At 45.1% G+C, this 19,965-nt stretch overlaps 1 protein-coding gene across 3 annotated transcripts in view; it reads right to left on the minus strand.

Moving 5' to 3' along the window:
• Window positions 1–19,965, minus strand: part of Arhgef4 (Rho guanine nucleotide exchange factor 4) — a 143,144-nt gene that overhangs the window by 20,299 nt on the left and 102,880 nt on the right. The gene's annotated exons all lie outside the window — the stretch shown is intronic.

Raw genomic sequence — 19,965 nt, forward strand, 5'->3', positions numbered from 1 at the left:
ACTGCTCCCAAGCTCAATTGCCTGTAGCTCTCTATGTAGGACTGAGACCTCTTGGGCTTTTACCTGTCCAGTATGGCATGTCTATTGGTATCATCCTTATTCATCTCATGCTTAGGCAGTTATGTTGGTGAGATTTTATGGGTGTAGACTTAATGTAGCTTCTGACATTACTAGGAGACAATCTCACAGCAAACTCCCCGATCCTCTGGCTCTTACAATCTTTCTGCCCCTCTTTTCTAACGTTCCCTCAGCCTTAGGGGCTGGAGTGTTTTGTAGATGCATCCGTTAGAGCTGGGCTACACAACCCTGCACTTTCATTAGCTGTGATGCTACGTGTTGATCTGTGCGGTAGTCTGAATATAATTGGTCCCCATAAACTCAGGGAGTGGCACTACTGGGAGGTGTGGCTTTGTTGGAGTAGGTGTGGCCTTGTTGAAGTGTGCCACTGTGGGGGTGGGCTTTGAGGTCCCATATATGCTCAAGCCACGCCCCCAGTGCCTCAATTCACTTTCTGTTGCCTTCTGATCAAGATGTAAGAACTCTCAGCTTCAATAGTATCATGTCTTCCTACATCCTTCTTTCCTGCCATGAGGATAATGGACTAGATCTCGGAACTATAAGTGAACCGCCCCAATTAAATGTTTTCCTTTATAAGAGCTGCTGTGGTCATGGTGTCTCTTCACGGCAACAGAAACCTAAGACAATTTGTATTCTGTCCTTTTGTTCATTTTGGTTAAGAGCTCTTGCTTGGTTCCTAGCATCCAGGCTGAGTTGCTCACAATGAATGACCTATAACTCCAGCATACAGAGGATCCAGTACCCTCTTCTGACCTCCATAGGCACTGCACTCAAGTGCACATCCCACTCCCCATAGGTAGAAATAAATAGACCTTAGAAGAAAGGATACTCAATGTCACTAATCATTATCTCCCACATCACATCCTTAGGGGGTTATTGTAAAAGAAGGAAGAATAAGAAAAGATGGAAAAAATTTGAGGAGGCTGTGGAGAGGCTGGGCCCTTTCAGTGTCTTTTTAAAAGTAATACATAGCTGCTGGAGAGACGGTTCAGTTGGTAGAGTGCTTCCTGTACAGGCCCGAGTTTGGTCCTCAGCAACCATGTAAAATAAAGAAAGCCAGGTATGGAGGTACATTCTCATAATCCCACTGCTTGGGAGGCAGAGGCTGGGAGATGCCTGACTGATTGGTAAAATTCCAGGATCAGAGAGAGAGAGAGAGACTCTGTCTCAAAGATAAAATGAGAGTAATTGAGGAAGGCATTTGGCTCTGGCCTCAGCACATGCGCACACCCACGCCAACACTTATCCACATATACACACAGCACAACACAAGAAGGTCACATGTAATGTAATGTGTACCCTCTGTCATGGTTGGTTTCAAATGTCAGCTTGAAACAATTTAGACGCACCTGAGCGGGGAGCCTCAGTTGCAGAATTATCCTAACTGGAGTGGGAAAACGACTGTCAAGAGAGGAAGGATTGGCGACAGCCCTGGTGAAAAGCGGCTGGCGAAGATTATTCACGTCTGCTGACCTTTCCTGTGGCAGAGGCGTTAATTGCCCCACTGCTGCTGAGGAGTCCTTCACAGACCTCAGAAGCCAGCTTTTCCCGTGCTTCTCCAGGACCCCTCCAGGTTTTCAGTGCCAGACGGAACTGTTGAGGCACACAGCCTTCGCCTGAACTGAGAAAGTACTGGTTCCTCGACCTCTCAGAAGTGAGACAGCTGTGTTGCTAACTTGACTCACATCGCATAAGCTAATTTAATAAATCTCTTATATTCATTCTATCGGGTCTGTTTCTCTAGAAAACACTGACTAACCCTGCTCCTAGGTATATGACCTCGAAACGTGGAATCAGAGATACTGATGAACACTTGGATACCAATGTTGGTGACAGCATTATTCCTGGTAACCCCAAGGGGAATCAGCTCAGCTCCACACTGCAGAGGACTGGGCGTGGGAATTGAGGAGAGTGCAGTATTTATGCAGCCTGAAGAAGAAACGAACCTTGAGAACACCATGCTAAGTGAGACCAGTGACACAGAAGAACCCGTACTGCATGACGCCACTTAATGTGCTGTCTAGACAGGCAAACGTATTTATTTTTGTTTTACATCCTGACCTCTGTTTCCCTTCCCTACTCTCCTCCCAGTCCCTCCCTCCCCTCTCCTCTGCTCACCGCCCCCCCATCTCCTCTTTTATTTCTCTCCAGAAAAGGGCAGGCCTCCCATGGATATCAACCAAACATGGCATATCAAGTTGCAGTAAGACTAGGCCCCTCTTCGCATTTTATTAATATATTATATATCATATATTTTTATTAATACATTAATATATTATTATATATTTATTAATATATTAATATATATTTTATTTATATATTATATATAATATATTATTATATATTAAGGCTGGACAAGGCAATGAAGAATAAGGAAAAGTATCAAAAAGCAGGCAAAAGAGTCAGAGATAGCCCCTGTTCCCACTGTTGGGAGTCCCACACAAAGACCAAGCTACACACTATAACATATGTCAAGAGGGCCTAGAGGTCAGTCTCATGCAGGCGCCCTGGTTATTAGTGCCGTCTCTGTGAGCTCCTACAAGCCCAGTTAGTTGATCTGTGGCTTAGTTGATTAGTTTTCTTGTGTCCTTTACCCTACAATCCTTCCTCCTCGTCTTCTTCAGGATTCCTAGATAGGCAAACTCTTAAACAGCAGGAAATAAACAAGAGCCCACATGCCAGGGAGCATGGGGTGGGAGAATAGAGAACTATTGCTCAGGAGCCACCAAGGCTTACGTGTGTGTGTTTTCCGTGTGGGCTCACGTGCATGTTTGGGTGCGGGTGTCCTCAGAGGCCAGAAGCATCAGAGCCTCCAGAGCTGGAGTTACAGGTGGCTGCCTGACGGGAACTGAACTCAGGTCCTCTGCAAATGGAGCAAGCACTCAACTTCTGAGGCATCTCTGGGGCTCAAAGTTTATGTCTGAAGACATGGAAAAGTGTTTTTAATCTATAGTGGTGACGGTGCTGCAATCCTGCGAAAATAATTTATCATGCTGAACTGAACTTAGAATGATTAAATGTCCTCACTTGCCTTAACCACCCTGCCCATGACCTCCCTCCCTGACGCAACTGTCTGCTTGGGGCCACGAAGCCATACATGAAGAACCTGGGGAACTGCGTTTCAATCTTGTAACATAAGGCTGTGATGTCCCAACTACTTCATAAAGTAATTTCAAAGACTGGGGTGATGACTTAGTTGGTAAAGTACTTCTTGCACAAGCATGAGGCCCCACGTTTGATTCCCAGCACCCACTTAAAAGGCCAGGCACAAGGCAACACATCTGTAATCCCAGAGCTGGGGAGGTGGAGGTAGGTGGACCCCTAGGGTTTGCTGGCTAGCCAGCATAGATCAACTGCTTAGCTCAAGGTCAGTGAGAGAGCACATTTCAAAACACCACGGTAAAGAGACTGACCAGCTGTTAAGAGCGCAGATTGCTCCTGCAGAAGATCTGAGTTTGGTTCCTAGCACCCATGCCAAGCAGCAACGATTGCCTGTAATTCCAGAAGGTTCTAACACCTCTGGCCCTGTGGGATCCCGCACTCATATACATATAACACTCCCTAGACTAAAAATAAAATCTTTTTAAAATATGCATGTCGGAAGCTCCCAAGAAACAGTGCCTGGAGTTGTTCTCTGGCCTCCACCATGCATGTACACACTCGTGTGTGAGCACATGTGTGCACATGTATATGGTTACAGAGAGAGAGAAAGAGAGCGCGCAATGGGAAACACCACACTCCATCAGTAAACGGAGCAAGATTTTTGGCACCTGAGAGTTTTAGGCCTGGCAAATTCAGAGTGCCAAGGATGAGAACAGTTATCCTGGGGTGCAAAGTTTGGGTCACAGCTATGATTTCTCACTGAGCAGAAAGTGCTGACCCGCAGCACAGTATCCTAGAGCCCATGCTGTGCAGGCCGGTGAAGTCTATACCTTACCAAATCACAAGCTTCAGCAAACAGTACAGAGCACTGTGATGATGTGCCAGGACACAAGATGATTGGATGACTATTTCCATTGTTTACGCCCTGTGCCACAAAGCATGTCACGGTTATTGTAATGATGGATTTTTATGCATGTGTATGTGTAGGCCTGAGGATAACCTTGGCTGTCATCTTCAGGAATGCTATCTCCTTTGAGACAATCTCTCATTGGTCTGAAGCTCAGTAAGTATGCTAGCCAGCAACCCCGGGAATCTGGCTGGCTCTCCCTCCCCAGTGCTGGGATTACCGATGTGTGCTGCTACACTCAGCTTTGTTAATATGGGTGCTGGAGATTGAACTTGGGTGCGCGTGCTTGCTCTCCTCCCTGCTTCTGTTTTATTTTTCCTAATGTGCACAGGACACTTTGATCATATTACCCCTCCCGTGAGTACCAACAGTCACACACACATGCACACAGCCTGCTTCTGTTGTCCTCTTTTTTTAACTGTCTGCCTTTTAAACTACAGTTATCCTAGTCAGCACCTGCAACTCTGCCACTACCAGCAGCGGCGAGGCCGCAAGAGCCACAGCCTGAAGAAATTCTGTGCCCTCGGGTACCGCCTCTTTCAAAACTACTAAGAAAACTTATCTAAATCTCTGTTCCTCTAAAGAATTCAAAAGTTGAGGTAGACGACTGCTTCCCGAGAGGTTGAATAGCAAGTAGCTCGCCTCATTGCATCTCCCAAGAAATCCTGGTGCTCTTTCTCGCCCCTCCATATAAACCCTTCTCCACCAGGCTCTTCCCTACAACTTCCGGTCAGCTAGTTGCTGACTCAGTCTCCCGACCGCAGGTGAATTTTATTTAATCAAACACCTGTTTGCATCATTAAACAAATGTTCCATAGAATAAACAAAAGTAACACACCTTAAAATAATATTCTACAACATGCTTCTCCCCTCTTTTGTCATTATTTTTTTTTTGAGATAGAGTTTTTCTGCTTAGCTCTGACTGTTCTGGAGCTAGCCTCTAACCCAGAGATCCTCCTGCCTCTGCCTCCTGAGTGCTGAGATTAAAGGTATGTGCCACCACCGCCTGGCATGCCCTCTTTTTCAAGATTCCAATGTAAAACTTGCCTTTCTGAGTCTGGCTTGTATCATTTAAGATAATGCTTCTACAATTCTACTTATTTTTCTGTAAATGCCATGATTTCATTCTTCTTAATGGCTGGGTCTCTCTAAGTAGGCCAGGCTGTCCTTGAACTCTCAACTGCTCCCTTAGTCTCCTGAGTGCCAGGACCACAAGGGCTAGGATTTTGGCCACCTCTTGCCCCCCATCAGGCAGTCATAAAAGCAGGAAACTTCCTAACAGCCCCCTAATATTCTTTCTTTTCTTTCCCTCCCTAATACCTTTATTTTCCTTCCTTCCTTCCCTCCCTCCCTCTCTTCCTCCCTCCCTCCCTCCCTTTCTCCCTCCCTCCTTTCCTCACTTCCCCCTTGCTGCTTTAATGCTGTCCCTTCCCCTACCCCTTCTTCTCTCCTACTTAAGAGACACAGATGCGATGCTCGTCTTTGTCCTTCAGAGTCCGGCTTATTTCACTCGCCACAGTGACCTCAAGTTCTAGGAGTTAGCCTTGACTCCTGTCCTTTTCTCACAGTTCACACTCACACCAATGAGCCAATCTGTCAGCCCTCCCTTTTTAATTATCCAGAACCTAACGCTGTCTTATCCTTCCTTCCTCTGCCAACCCCTGGAGTAGGTCACGTCATTTGCCTGCAGTGTAATCAAGAGCCTTCCAGCTGGTGTCCCCCCTTGAGCTCCATCCCACTCTGCAAACAGCCAGAAGGTCTGTAAAACACACAAGTGGACTGTGCAAGCTGAAAGCTCCGTTCATCTGAGAGTATACGTCTTTCTCACGGTACCCCACGATGGTTCCCAATTGCGGCCTCTGCACCTATTCATCCCACTTCGCTGTTCATCCACAAGCTCCTGACCAAGCTGAGTTAATCAGCGTTGATAGAAGCCAAAGCAGCCACTCTTGTGAATATTGTATGCATTAGGGCTGGAGATAGCACACAGTTGGTACAGTGTTTGCTTAGCGTGCAGGAAGCCCTGGGTTCAACTTCCAGCATAGCATAAACTGGGCAAAGGTGTATGTGCCTGCAACTCCAGCACTCAGGAAGTGGAGATAGGAAGATCAGGTGTTCAGGGTCATCCTTGGTTCTATAGTGAGTTCAAGGCCAGCTTATGCTATAGGAAACCCTGTTTCAAAACAGTAACAAGAAAAACAATGTTCTCCTGGGGTGGCACGGAGGGATGTGTTCATGGTCCCGATTCAGGGAATGCAAGCCCCGAAACATGTAGAATTTACATAAGTTGCACCTTGTTCTGCTGCTTCCTTTCTTTATAGGCTCTGACACTGTCTTTTCAATGGGTACATCCTTCAAGACGGATGAAGCAATTTGCTCATGGCCATTTTTGTTTCCTTGTCAAAACAGTTCTCATCACTTTCCAGGGCATGGTGTTAAACAGTGGTGAGACTTAGACTAATTTTCCTGGCCAAACTGAGTTTGTTGGGGTGGACGGCTAGCGAACTCCAGTGTGTGAAAATACCGGGAATGAAGGAAGGGAGGGAGGGAAGGAATAAAGAAGGGAGGAAGGAAGGAAAAGGAATGAACATGCATGCATGTAGCATACATACACATATACATACAAGCTCTAAAGCTGTAAAGACGTCACTGGGCCACAGAGGGAAAGGCAGGGGACTGATACACACCGGGGTCCTTGCTTCATGTCTGTTTGCTTCCAACACACACAAACATTTACTTCACAAGCTTTTCCATCTCTGTGTGCATGTGCGCATGTGTGGCGTGTGCACATCTTCATGTGTGTGTGCACACGTGCTTGCAGAGGCCAGAGCACAGTGTTGGGTTTCTTCCTCATTCACGCTCCACCTCATTCTTGAAACCAACTACACAGGATTCTCCCGTCTCTGACTCCCAGTATTGGGATCATGGGCACACACTGCTGTGCCTGGCTTTTATGTGAGCTCTGGGAATTGAATTAAGGTTGTCTATCATTTCAATAATAAATACACAAGTAAATAAAAATTTTAAAAGAAACATAACAGAATTCAGATACTTTATAGTCTATCACTCAGTGACTAAGACATAGTCCCGATGTATTGGCCATATGAGAAACAGGAAAGGATGATGGGTAACAGGGATGCCCATGAACAGAGACCAGCACTTCGGTAGTACAGACACAGCATTGCTGAGCATGGTGACACACACATGTAATACCAGCACCGAGGAAGCTGAGACTAGCCTAGGCTACATAGTGAAATAGTGTTGTGTCTCAACAAAACAAAAACAAGTGGCTGGAGAGATGGCTCAGCAGTAAAATGATTGCTGTTCAAGAATAAAGATCGAGTTTGGATCCCCAGAACCCATGCGAGAAGCTAGGAACGGCAGTGCATGTCTGTAATCCCAGTACTGGGGAGGTAGAAACAGTAGGATCCCTGGAGCCTCTGGCCCGCAAGACTAGCCACACCCACCCGTCAGCTCTGGGTTTGACTGATCTATCCTGCCTCAGGGAATAATAGGGAAGTAATAATCATGATTCCTGATATCAACTTTGGGCCCCCACACACGTGTGCATAGGCACACATATACCCATGTGTACCTACATAGATGCAAACATGCATATACACACATACACAACACACACATGAAAATGGAAAAAGAAAACAAGGTGGTAAGGGAACCAACGCTGTAACCAAATAGCAAACGAAAATTCCAGAGCTGGAAAATACAGCTTTTGTAATGAAAATACTCATTGCATAGCCTGACAGCAGAGTATTAATAAGAGAAGGAAGCCAGAGGTGGACCTGGCCCTGAGGGGGTTTGGTAACTCTGTGGGATAAAGATCCCTCCCTCCCACAACTCTCTGATGAAGAGACCCTGCAATCATTGGAATTTGAGGGTTTGAAAGGCCAGCACAGTCAAAACTGCCTGCAAGGGGCTTCTGGTCAAACTCACTAATCACCACTGCCCGGACCCAGTTCTGTTCTTCCTCATTAAGCCCCCATTAACTGTACGGATGCCTGCTTCTGAGAGACTGGTGTGGAGGTCATCCACTGATGGACATACAGCTGAGCTGGGCATTCACATTAGGCTGGGCTGTCACAGAGGGCTTCCCTGTCAATGCTTCTACACCTAGGTACTGGTCTAGGTGCTGTCACTCAGTAGCTCAGTCAAGGGGTCATTCTAGTCTTGACACCAGTGTCTCTGGGTAGTCAGTGTCAGCATGACCTCAGAGGCTGGCAGGGCGTGTTCTTTCTACCCAGCCAATGAGTCTGGCAGAATAACTGCTAGACTGCTTTAGCCTCCTGCCCTGCAGCGATTCAGCCTGATGGTGTGCACTGAGTGTCCTGGCCAGGACTCTGCTTAGAGCTGCAGAAATGGTGAGAGGTGGCTGGGGAGATGCAGCCACTTTGCACAGTCAGCAGAGTGGCTATTGTGCAAGCAAGAAGAGCAGAATTTGGATCCTTAGCACCCACCTAAAAGTTAGGGTGCACGTCTATAACCCCATGCTGGAGAACTAGAGATGGGAGAACCTTGAATCTTGAACATCTGAATGGTGCCAGCCAGCTAATTCTGCTAAATGGTGGGCTCTCGGGTCAGTGAAAGACATCATCTCAAAAATAAGTACAAGATAAATCACAAATGATGGCTCCCAGATTTGAAAGCAAAGAGAAAACAGCATCTAAGCAGAGATCACGATGCAGCACGCATTTCCCTGTGAATCATCTTCTGTAATGCCGAGGCTCAGAACACTCATATATTACAGGTTGACCTTGACCTTAGGGCACACAGTGCTGTGGCTGACAGTCCCTGGCTGCCCGGCCTCCCCATCATCTGCAGCTGATGCTAGAGGCAGAACGGAATGTTCATCATTAAGGCTGTGCTCACTAGCCCCACTCCTTAGGACAGCTATCCCATCGTGATGCTGCAGGCTGGCTGAAAAACGGGATACTGGCTTGCCGCACCTGGGTCTCCAGGCCCCTATACCCGTGTACAGCCTGACACAGAAGCACACATCTCCAATCCCAGCATTCCCAAGGCGAGGTGAGAGGTGGAGAAGGGAATGTGTGGACCAGTTAGCCTGGTGAATGCCGTGGCCAATCACAAGAGACCTTATTTTAAACAAGGTAAAAGATGAGGACTGACAGCTAAGGTTGTGCTCTGACCTCCATACATACACCCTGGCACATGCACACAAACAGAGGGAGGGGAGGGAGGGAGGGAGAGGGAGAGAGGGAGAGAGGGAGAGGGGGGGGGAGAGAGAGCGAGAGAGCGAGAGAGCGAGAGAGCGAGAGAGCGAGAGAGCGAGAGAGAGAGAGAGAGAGAGAGAGAGAGAGAGAGAGCGCGAAAGCGAGAGCTTGAATAAAAAAGAAAAAGGAACTCCCGCACTTCTGGCTTAGATGACTTTGCGTAGGAGGCTAGCAATCTTTTAAAGGCTAGTTCTAAACAGACAGTATGTGAAACTTCAAAACCATCTAAATAACAATAGAATTCTTCTAAATTAACCAGAACCAACTGGCAGCAATCTAGGCGTTTAATGCTAGACTAAAGGGCAAACCACGGCAGGTGCCCACGCGAGCAGGGCTGGATTGTGCGTGGCAGCACAAGCAGAAATGAGAAGTGCGACAGATCTCTGCCTGGGATAATGGCAGCCTGTAATTTAAAACTCCACCCCTGGAGGCTTGGCACAGTGGAGCATGCACACCCTTAATCTCAGCACCTGTGGAGGCATGCGGCCCTGCAGCTCACAGCCAGCCTGATGAGCTATAGAGCAGGTTCCTGGCCAGGCGGGGTTATACACGGAGACCCTGAATAAAAAAAAAAGAACAAAATCTGCTCACGAAGAACAGTAAGAAAAAGCTGACATCAAATATGTGCTGGAAAGGCTGTGAGCATAGCTCAGTCGGTGGGATGCCTGAAGCCCTAGGTGCCATCCCTAGCACTTCATAAACTGGGCTCAGTGGCTCACTCCTGCGATCATAGGACTCGGAGGCGAGGGCAGGAGTACCTGAAGTGCAAGAGCATCCTTCGCTAAACAGCTGTTTGAGACCAGCCTGAGGTCAGCCTGGAACGCAGGAGACTTTTTGTCTCAAAATATGCATCCATGTACTTGACGTCATGAGGAAGCCATAGAGATTCAAAGAATACCAGAAGACATACTTAGGCGTGGAAGCCAAGTTCGTGGTTATAGTGATACAATTTTAGGAAAATATCTCTTGACACCAATAGACTGAACTTCTGCTGGACCTCACAGTCAAGTTAGCAATCCACCTTGGGATCCTTTAAGACTGTGCATTCAACCTGCTATCCTATTTAAGCTTAATCTACCTTTAAGAGAACAATGCAGTGCCTTGGATTTCCAATGCAATCAGCTTGTACATCCCAAGTCAAGGCACAGCTTTCATCTGAGGTTATTATGTACTTTCCCGTGCTCCTGACCCAGAGCACATGTGTGTATGTGTATTGTGGTGCTCAATTGCTGAAAGCAGCCAACAGATTGGAACCAGTCTTATACAACAAATATCCACCATAAATGTTGGAAACAACATATGGGTAGCGCTTGATATCATCTGTCTGCAGTACTGTTTGCTTTTCTGAGTGCTTCAGGGTCCGGTGACGTCAGTGAAATGACTTCTTCTCTTGTAAAGCTCTGTTAAAGAGTTGGGCAAAGCATCCCTTCAGCCTCTCCCCATGTCATGTTAGTTGATAAATACATAGCAGAGCCCTTTGCTAGGGGCAGATATGGGGACGGTCAGTCATCCGCATTCAGGTAGGCACAGATACATACAATTGACATACAAAGATAGGCCAGTAACCACAATCTACAGATAGGAGCTACTGGGAGACAACTGGAGAAATCTGAATTAGGTTCCAAGAGGAAATGCTTTGTTTTCATTCCTTAATGTCTCATCAATGCATTTTAGTGTTCTCAGAGGTTCTCTCTGAATGTGCCAATCAATGCACATAGCTGCCTGTCCCCAGGGACAGAGAATTCACGTGGCTGGCTCTCCCCACAGACAGAGAATGCTGATTCCTATTATAAACAAGAGATGAGGCTGAGGGGCTGACTAGACTTGTAACAACTTAGGAAGGCTGTTGGAGAGAAAGGAGCTTGACCCAGGAGTGACTGCTGCACCCAGGGACCAGCAGGGAGCATCTTGCTTTGTGTTTGGACTGAATGGTAATCAGAGGGCACTTTGGTTAATGAAGGACCTGCTTCGCTCCGAGTCCTCGGACGCAGAACTAAAGGAGCTCTAGCCATCAGCTACTTAGCAAAAAGCAAATATGAATCCTCTCCAGAGAAGGACAATAAGATCCAAAGCCATACATTACGTGCATAAAGTATTCTGCAGATTCTTTGTTCATCCTTTAGTACAGATGAGCAGGTGCATGAGGAGGAAAGGGAGCATGAGGAAACGGGAAACTCCAGTATTTACAGGTCCCTCTGAGTCCAGGCCGCAGAGGGTTAGGCCCTGGCCATAACAGTAGATGATGTCGTCTTCTTCCTTCTATGATCTCGCTCTTCCTCCATCTTCCAGTTATCATCTCTGTTCCCATAGACAGTTTTTCTTCTATATTCATGACTTGTATACATACATGATTTATATATATCTATATGAAATCTAGGATCCATAAGTGAGAGAAAAGCCTCTTCTGGCTTCCTCAGGTACCAGGCACATAAGAGGTATATAGACGTACACAAAAGCATGATATTTATTTCTCTAAGTCTGTTTTAATTTGCTTAACATGGTGGCCTCTGGGTGTACCCATTTCCTTGTAAACAACATAACTTCATTCTTCTTTACAGCTCAATTCATTATATGAGACACATCTTCTTTACCCATCCCTCTGCTGACGGATTACTGTGTTGCTAATATAATCACTGCAATAGAAATGACATGCAAGTATCTTCCTGGTGGGCTGACTTTAAATCCATTCAAAATATGCCCAGGGGTGGTATAGCTAGGTTGTATGTGGGAACGAGAATTCCTGGAAAGAGCTGAATCTACAAAGGCTCATAAGAACCTCAATGATGTGGAGAGGTTGGAATGCCGCAGGTCCAGAGCCTAATTGCAATTTATCTCGGGTCATCATTAGCCCCCCAGCCATTCTTTGCTCGCCTCTGCATCTAACCCAACACTTCATGACAAATAAAAGCCTTTAGAATGTATTAACTCAGCGAAACCCTAGTTTCCACCAATCACAGGGCTAAGCGTGCTGTCAGGTAGTAGCAATGGCCTATAGCGCAGCTCTCCCCATCCTGCCCTAACCCACCTACCTGGCGTGCCTACCAATGTTCTTCAGCAGGGTCATGATTTATGGCTTTCTTTGTTCTGTTACTACTTTGCTACTTCATTGGAAAGTGGTATCTGGGGAGACCTAGCAATCTGTTCCCAGGCCGTGTTCACTATGTTTGTTTCCAGAGTAAACCATATCTTTTTTCCTCTGAAGCAAGTGCTGTTTCTTTCATCCACATATGGTGCTTAGTTTTCTGAAGAACCCCCATATTGATTCCCATAGTGAACTCGTTGGCGTTCCCCACCCCATCACAAGCATTTGTTATTACATGTTTTCGTAATGATTGCCATTCTTATTGAGATTAGTGGAGATCTCGATGTAGTGGAGTCTTGTTTTTGTTTTTGCCTTCAAATAGTATTGTTTTCTTTATGTTACATGTAGTTTTAGCATGCATTTCCCTGATGGCTAATGATTCTAGCTTCAAGAGATGAAAGGCAAGACAGATGTTTTCAGTAGAGAAGGGAAACCAAATGGAACAAATGGAAGCTTTGGAGCAAAAGGAATGTCAGCTACCAGAGCTGGCAAGACTGCTCAGTGGCTAAGGCACTTGCCAGCAGGAATCCATAGAGTGGAAAAAGGAAGCACATGCCAAGAAGTTGTCCTCTGACCTCTGCGTGTGTGCAGTGACATGGATGTGTCCCCACATAAGAACTCAAGATAAATAAATGTAATTTTTAAAACTTTAGTAATCAGAATCAATAGTTCAATGAATGTGCCCTTCAGTTGTTTACCATGGTTAATTTGTTACAGTAACAGAAAGATGACCAACAGATTTTATGAAAGTCAACAGGTTGACTGGGAAAATAAAGGAATTTAGGTTAAAAAAATAAAACCAAAAACCACTTTCAGGAAGTCTTGGAGAACTTAGATACACCACAGAGAAAACACCAGGCATGACCATTCTGACTGTCCGACAAGGATCACAGATGGGAAAGGCAAGACGGAGGAAGGAATAAAGATAAGAGGAACACAAATATCTGGGGGGAATATAAAGATGCGCCAACTCTACAAAGCAATAATGTTTTTTGTTGAATTAAAATAGACAGAGAGGGTCTGGAGAGATGGCTACATGCTGAGGAGCACAGGCTGCTCTTCCAGAGGGCTCAGGTTTGTTCTCAGCACATACATAGTGGCTCACGCTGTTTGTAACTCCAGTTCTAAGGGACCCAGTGTCCTCATCTAGCTTCCTCAGGTATCAGGCACACAAATGGTGCCTAGGTGTACATGCAGGCAAAACATTTATACATATAAAAACTACGCAGAAAAAATATGAACAATTGGAATATATATATATATGTGTATATATAACATCTATGGTTTGTAAGTCGGAAGAGAGAGTGGATGCATTATTCAGGAAAATATTAAAAGCACTTACTTTTATAATAGACTTATATAAAATATTGCAGACTCTATGATGTAATCTGAGTCAAAAAGTATATTTCAAAATGAAGTAGAACTTTGGGTGGTAGGGATGGTTCCCAAAGTCTTGCATACGCTAAGTATATGTTCTACCACTGAGCTACACCACTGCCTGAGTAAGAAAATATTCTGAATGGTACTTTCAAAACCTTAAGAATGAAAGTGTGTAGGCTTTAGGTTTTGTTGGAAACGAGAACAACAACAGTATTTTAATTTTAGCTGTGCTCTTAAATGGCAGTTTATTTGAATAAAGAATTCTTAATACTCTATTATTCCATTATCTTCTAGATTCCACTCATCTGGCTAATAAGCGGGTTTCAGTGTAATTACGCCATTGTGTCTCCCTCTCTGCTTTTCCCTCTGTCTGCCTTTACAGTCTCATGAGTAGGCACCGAGGCTGGTGAAGGGAAGATCTGCATCAGATAGCAATTTGGGAAAAGACACAACATTCATTTTTCAGCATTGCCTCTTTGTGCCCTCTCATATCCAGCATCAACTAGACTGTAAATGTTTCTTAGTTTCTCTTGGTTATCACTAAACAGGGTATGATTCTTGGGTTAATTTATAGTCTGAGTAGATATAGTCTGAGTAGATATAAGTTGGACCCCAAATCAAGGTGAGGCATGGGCCCTGACTTCTAACCCTCAGCAGGACAGAAGAACCCCCGAAGGTTAAGAGAATCAGATATACCATCTGAACCCCTAGCACAACTTTTAAAGCACTCTAGTCTTGAGTAAAGCCTTCAGTTCTGTGTTCAACCTTAAGGTCCCCAAGAGAGCACAAAACTCCAGCTGCTGCTTTCCAAGCCAAATACTGCTCTCCTCCCCATCTATGAGTTCTGTATCTCTGGAACCAACTATGAATGGACTATAATTGGGGGAAAAAAGAGAAGAGAAAAGTTTCCATCTATACTGAACAAAGCATACAGTCCATTGCTTTGCTCTTGGTGGCCCCCATCCCCATCAGAGGTGGAAGGTAAATCCCTATTATTGAACATATGAGTTTCCAAAGGAGTAAGGCAATCACCAGTTCTATCCAACTATGATGCCTGTAGACCATATCAATGACCAGCATGTCAGATAACCAACCCTAAGGGTGCAGTAGTGGCATGCATACCTTGGTGGTAACCAACTGCTCTCTAGTTGGACTTGAGACCTACTCAACAAGAGGGACCATACCTGGTACTGAAAACCTAACTACTCAGTGCTAAATCATGGTTATTGAAGAAGAATCTACAACCACTAATTTAGTAAACCAGCATCATCCCTAACAACAATCCATAAACACTTGTCATTATTTTCACAGCAAAGTGTAGTCTACACCCCTTATTAAGGAAACTTCTCTTTGCACCAGACAGAGACCACAAAAGAAAACCAAAACCAATCAAAATGCAGAGTTGGGGAGTTCAGTCCCAGTGGATACATAAAGCAAACATTCCCTTATCTATGACTCAAGGATCTTTCTGGAAAAGGAGCTGGAAAGATGTTAAGGGCCAGAAGTTTACTGTGAGATTATGTGTTCTAGTAAAGGCAGATACCTGACTGTCCAAACATGAGTTGAAGAAGGACAGAAACAACAGACATGCCAAAGTGGAAGGGGAAGACCCAAGAGGCCTCAACCCTATACAGAGAACTATAGGCAACTAGGGAATACAGAGAGTGGGATAGTCTTCCTCAGGAAGAGCACACCAATTAGTTATCCAATACCAAATGGGGTCAGTCTGAACACATAACAAGTGAGAAACATTATATAAACTAAGCAGGTTGTATTTAGGAACACACATGCATGTGAACACACAGACAGACATCCATGAAATAACAATGGAAAAAGAGTTTAGGAACACACACACATGTGAACACACAGATAGTCAGACATCCACACAATAACAATGGGGAAAGAGTCCATAAATTTGAAAGGGAGCAAGGAGAGGCTCACGAAAGTGCTATGGAGCAATCTTTTTGTACATTATGAATATACATTACTCTCATTGGTTAATAAAGACCTGATTGGCCTATAGCTGAGCAAGAGGAGGTTAGACAGAAAAACCAGACTAAGAAGATGCTGGTAGGAAGTAGGGCAGAGTCTGGAATTGCCAGCCAGATGCAGAGGGAGCAAGAGATGAATGTACTATGCTAATAAGGTACCACCATGTGGCAGAATATAAACAAGGAGTATGGGTTAACTTAAAATGTAAGAGGTAGTTAGTAATAAGCCTGAGCTATTGGTTCAATGTCGTGAGCCACACTACGTTGGGTGCCAAATGTCATGGACCACCTTTCTGGGATGACTTTTGCTGCAGTACTAGTCACAGCAGGTTTGTATGTTCCAGGGTAGGAGCATGAGGATTAGAAATGTTAGGTGGGAGGAACAAAAATAAGAAGAGTCACAGAGACACAGGATAGTATCAGAAGGGCAACTCAGTGAACACTAATGCTAAGTTCTGAGTTCTGAGTACTCAATCTGCCCATGTTTAATTTCCCATACACTTTTATACCCTAATACAAAAAGTGGGGGAGAAGGCAAAGGACTGCTTTAACATGATACAAAGGACAACCAGAACAATTACTTGCTTCAATGCTGTGAGACATCAAGCCATTAATTCATGAGAAAAGTATTCTGTTTTTTAGGCAGTAAACCCACCCCCCCTAGACCAAGTATCCTAAAGGCAGCCACTCCCTAAGTCAAACCTCCTATTTCAAAAGAAGGAGCAGAAGTATGCTTGAATTCTCTGACCTTTGGTCAGGGTGGAGATGATCTACCTCTATGGAGCATCTTAATGTCCAAAATACCAAATAACCACACCCTAGATCAGGGTAGGTAACCACAGTTGTTGTCAACAACTTTGAATAAGTGAAAACTCTCTGATCTTCAGACAAGGTGGAATAGGCTCACATTTCTGGGCCTTCACAGCTGAGCATTTGTAATTAATATTAAGCCTCTGAGTGATTATTTGACAGTGGCTGTGGGACAGGAAAACTCCACCTACGTGAAAGGCTTTCGAGAGAGGAAAGAGAATGGAAAAATGTTATAATCTCAAACCCTACACTGAATAGCTAACAAAAAGAACTATTTATGTACCATGAAATCATATGAGAAATTATAAGCAATTTAGAGATGCAAGCACACTATTTGATCTAAGGGACTTGAGCATTAATAGTCATTGTCATCAATGCAGATTCAGTGTCAGCTGCCATCTACTATTTGATCTAAGGGACTTGAGCACTAATAGTCTTTGTCATCAATGTGGATTCAGTGTCAGCTGCCATCTTCAGAGCTGATGCTGACACCTAAGACTTCTTCTATCCCACCTAGTGTGTCGTGAATGTATCTTTTGTTGTGCATTTAACAGCCTATGAGCAGGTCACAGTGGGAGGGTTTTTTAAGTCCTCTCAGGTCACTGTCCTATAGAACTGAAGGTTGTAATTTCAACATTACCAGTAGACAAAGCATAGTTGAACTGCAGATCCCGGGTAGTATGCACCCTAAGAAGCTAACAAAAATGATTTAAATCTCCATTTTAGCAAGTTACAGGATCTTGCTCTGCTAAGCATCAGACCAGACAGTAACTCCTCTGCACTACCCACTCCGATTGGAAGCTTCTCCGCGCAAGGGTGACAGCATCACGTCTTTGAATATAAACATCTAGAAGGCACAGCCATTTAGGAAAATCACATCAATAGGTCTCCCTCTGGGCCTCTGCTGCTCCACCTTGGGTTTTGACCATGTTTCAGCACTGTGCAAATTTCTTAGAAAACAAAACTTGCCAGCTGCTGGTGGTGGTGCATGTCTTTAAACCTTGCATTCCGGGGGCGGATCTCTGAGTTCGAGGTCAGCCTGGTCTACAGAGCTCTAGGACAGCTAAGACTACATAGAGAAACCCTGTCGCCAAACAAACAAGCAGGCAAACAAAGCAAAACCCAAAAACCTTTAGAAACATCTCATTTGTTTATCATTTATTTATTTGTGAGAAGGTAGTAAGCACAGGTGGGCATCTGTCACAGCGCAAGAGTGGAGGTCAGCGGACAACATGCGGGGTTCAGCTATCTTTTTCCACCACGTGGGCTTCAAGGATCAAACTCAGGTCATCAGACTTCACAGCAAGCTGTGGCCCCTCCTTACCTCTTCTTTTCTCCCCCTTGTCTCTTCCTCCAGAGTGCTGGGATTATAGGTTTGTGGAACACACACACACCTGTTCTTTTCGCCCACACCCAAAGTAACTCTTTTAACAAACATGCTACAAGGTATCTTTAGACGGTTTAGAAGAAATGCTTTCTCCTCAGCCACAGATTTAAGGAGAGAGAAACAGTGATAAGTGTAAGGTGTTACACATTTTGGATGTAGTCAACTTTCATTAGAGAAAAAAATAGGTAATAAACTGCTACAAAGCTGTGTTCAAAGTCTTCAGTTACTGGCATGGGGGATGTGGATTCAAAGCGTTTAAGGTAAAAATATTGATAGGCCATCATAATAACTAGATGACAAGATGGTCACGCAGAAGACACTACAGCCTTTGGCTACAAGACTTAGGGAAACTGCTCCTGAACTAGTCAGGAGACATCATCCCGGCTGGCTAGCTTTCCCAGCACTGGAAGGTGCTCTGTAGGCTGCTGGGGGAGAAAAGACATCAGTGGTCTTACCCAGTGCTGGGTCCTGGATCTCGCAAATACTATGTGTTCACTGGTCTAATAGTGCCAAGACTGTTTTCAGTGGTAACCAGCTGCTCTCTTGACTGGATCTGAGGCTTCCTCCACAGGAAGGAATTCATGCCTACTACTGAAAATACGGTCAAAACCTAAAGTTGGAGAAGTCATGGGCCCAACTGATATTATTTTTCTAAATGCTCATGTAGTCAAACTGCTTTCTGGACATTTATGTTTATGTTCATAGATCTGTGCTGCTCTCAACCTTGGTCAAAGAAACCTCTTCTTACAGTGTGTGGTAGCTAATGGAGAGGTGCTACTATTCAAAGTGCGGAGGAAAAGCAACCAAATTAACCTTAGAGCAGGAGGATATGGAGAAGTGCTCCTAGATGCTGTTCTACTGACGTGACAGGCCTCATGTCACTCAAACTCACAGCAGCCATGGTTGCCCGCCTAAGACCTGTACAAAGTCAAGCCAACAGAAAATTCCAGCATCGCGGGGGGGGGGGGGGGGCGCGTGTCTCCTGAAGTTCCTGCCTAAGTGAAGAGCCACTAGCTACTTAAGGTTGTTGGGAAGAAAAGTCATTACTGGTAGGCAGCCTACCGGTAGGCTGTACATCCTTTGGATGATCCCACATCCACACACCCATTCGGACAGCAGGAATGGGGTACAATGAGTTACAGCAACCCAGGAAGAAGCAGACATGGAGCTGGAAGGGATTCCCACTCCAACATGGAGTGGATAGGCTCGTGATACATTGCTTACATGTATGCAATTTTCAAAGAACAGTTTTTAAATCAAAGATATAATCCTTACAATCAAAACACTTCCCAAAGAATCTGAAATGCTCCTATCTTGGTTCGCCTGAGCTGGATCCATAGGGTACCAAATACATAAAAATCTTTCCAACTCGACCAGACCCTTAAAGCTCACACGAAACCCCCACACTCTACAGCCTGGCCTCAGCAAGTCAGGGCAGCAGGTGAGCACACTGTCAAAGACCCCACGAGGACTGCAGAGAGCTTCCGGAGAAAGTGGGGCTACTGCGGACCAGTTAACTGCAGGTGACAGTCCCTACCCAGCTAACCCCAAAGAATGTGGTTTCCTTTGCTTCCCTGACACACCAGTGTTCTCAGAGAGTTTCTAAGGAACGTGTAGGTGGAACACTGTATGGTATGGGAACAGGAGGAGGGACAAAGTGTGTCTGTCACTGCTAAGCCCCAGAGACAAGCTCCAGTACACAGCAGGACACAGGTTTCATGCAAGTACAACTCCTGAATGAAGGCGTCTTTAAGAGAACAGGGAGCAATTTCTAGAAGGCAATAGCAGTAGGTGCATCATTGCACATACATGCATACCATAGATACACACACTCATCCTGCATTCATCCAAGGGCAGCTTTTACTCAGTGCACCATCTGCAGAGCCATTGATCACCGGCGACCAACAAACGGGGTCCTTGGTGCTTACTGGCACTCAGAGTCCCTTGTCCACAGCAAACAAATAGATCCGCTTCATCTTTCT

The sequence above is a fragment of the Microtus pennsylvanicus genome, chromosome 7 (assembly GCF_037038515.1).
Source record: "Microtus pennsylvanicus isolate mMicPen1 chromosome 7, mMicPen1.hap1, whole genome shotgun sequence".
Classification (NCBI taxonomy): Eukaryota; Metazoa; Chordata; class Mammalia; order Rodentia; family Cricetidae; genus Microtus; species Microtus pennsylvanicus.